Source organism: Schistocerca gregaria, chromosome 8 (assembly GCF_023897955.1).
Source record: "Schistocerca gregaria isolate iqSchGreg1 chromosome 8, iqSchGreg1.2, whole genome shotgun sequence".
NCBI lineage: Eukaryota > Metazoa > Arthropoda > Insecta > Orthoptera > Acrididae > Schistocerca > Schistocerca gregaria.
In genome coordinates this window covers 418911113-418913330 of record NC_064927.1, presented here as the reverse complement: position 1 = coordinate 418913330, position 2218 = coordinate 418911113, and the positions used below count along the sequence as shown (strand labels likewise).

The 2218-nt window shown below is 39.9% G+C and overlaps 1 non-coding gene across 1 annotated transcript; it reads left to right on the top strand.

Moving 5' to 3' along the window:
- Positions 1-614: 614 nt before the first annotated feature.
- Trnat-ugu (transfer RNA threonine (anticodon UGU)) lies at positions 615-688 on the top strand. The gene has a single exon. It is a non-coding gene; the product is annotated as a tRNA-Thr (tRNA).
- Positions 689-2218: the final 1530 nt, after the last annotated feature.

Below are 2218 nucleotides of genomic sequence, written 5' to 3'. Positions count from 1 at the left end.
AATATAGTATGCTATAATTAAGGCGAGACGGGCAATGATCCCTTCGGTGCAGATGCAGACCATAGTCGAACTCTTACGGGAATCAGCGAAATGCCGCGAGTAATGGAGATAATGTTTTTGAATTTTGGACATGTCAATATTATCTCAGTATGTTATATTTCAAGCCAAAATTTATGAAAATGAATTACTTTATAAGATATTTTAGTCTCGATGTCATAATCGGTAAGTACTAGTTCTGAATGTACAGTTAAAATTATTTTTTAGAAACATTTTAAATTATGAATTATTGGCACACTTAAAATTTCTATTATTAATTACGCAGTACAGTATTGGCTACTTTGTTTATTTCTTGATTCATTTATGTAACATTAATCGAAAGTAATAATGTAACAAAACTAGTATATGAGGATGGTATCTGTTCTTTCGGATTCACTGGCCATTTGACCGTCTTTTTCGGTGCGGATGCACAAACAGTGCCCGAAATCTTTCGGGAATCGGCAAAAAGTCGTGAGTAATGAGCATAACGGGCAGGGGCACTATGAATATAGTGAGGGACAATGAGTTGGGAATGTGGGTCTCACGAGAGGTGTGCCAGACATAAGTTATTCTCTGTGTCCTCGGTGGCTCAGCTGGATAGAGCGTCTGCCATGTAAGCAGGAGCACCTGGGTTTGAGTCCCGGTCGGGGAACACATTTTTAACTGTACCTGCTGACTTATATCAACGCCTGTATGCGACCAGGGATATTCATTTCATTGTAATTTAACAGAAATTCATTTGTTAAGAAAAATTGTAAACACTTTGGAATACGGTTATTTTCGCAAAGTGTGGAGGGGTGAGCATGGCTCTGATGTGATCGGACATATTTTTGTATTTTTTTACGCACATTGTAATTCCGCCTTTGTTAATGTGAAAAATTAAAAGACTGTATGATATACTAAAACGTCAGAAAATAGATTCACGTAAGAACAAAAATTCTGCAACAACAGTCTTTAAATTTATATAGATCAATCCAACCGTGATCACCTAAATTGTGACATTTCAGCTTAAAGCATCAGATCCCTAGATAAGAAGAACTGGAGCCAGCTCTACATCTATATGGATACTCTGCAAATCACATTTAAGTGCCTGGAAGAGGGTTCATAGAACCACCTTCACAATTGTTTATTATTCCAATCTCGTACAGCGCGCGGAGAGAACAAACACCTATATCTTCCCGTACGAGCTCTGATTTCCTTTATTTTATCATGATGATCGTTTCTCCCTATGTAGGTCGGTGTAGAAAAAATATTTTTGCATTCGGAGGAGAAAGTTGGTGGCTGGGATTTCGTGAGAAGAAATGGTTCAAGTGGCTATGAGCACTATGGGACTTAACATCTGTGGTCATCAGTCCCCTAGAACGTAGAACTACTAAAACCTAACTAATCTAAGGACATCACACACACTCATGCCCGAGGCAGGATTCGAACCTGCGACCGTAGCGGCCACGCGGTTCCAGACTTAAGCGCCTGGAACCACACAGCCACACCGGCCGGCCGTGAGAAGATTCCCCCGCAACCAGAAAGGCCTTTGTTTTAATTATGTCCACCCAAAATCCTGTATCATTTCATTGACACTTGTAAGAGGTCCATGATTAAGGAATTTGTTGCTAGCGCACTCGAGCAGATGTAATTTCGATGGATTGCTCACGCGCTGTCTGCGATATGTAAGATATAAGAGAATCTCTGACCAAAGAGCAGTGTTGTATACGGTAAGAGCAGTGTCTGTAGCAGTAGGAGTAAGTAGTAGCTAGCAGTCTGGTGTATCGTTTCGGCTGGGCCGGTCGTGGGAGCGATGGCGGAGCCTGAGCGTTGTAGTATAAGGTAAAAGAAGCCTCGCACATATGTAGTATTGTTATATTAAGCCCCATGTAAATGTTTTTTTTCAAATGTATAGGCAGTCTCCTTAGTAGATCTGTTACATTTCCTAAGTGTCCTGCCAATAAAACGCAGTGTTTCGTTAGCCTTCCCCATAACTTTTTCTGTGTGTTCCTTCCAATTTAAGTCGTTAATAATTGTAATTCCTAGGTATTTAGTTGAATTTACGGCCTTAAGATTTGACTGATTTATCGTGTAACACAAGTCTACTGGATACCTTTTAGCGCCATTGTGGATGACGTCACACTTTTTGTTCTTTTGAGTCAATTGCTAATTTTTGCACCACACAGATATCTTTTCTAAA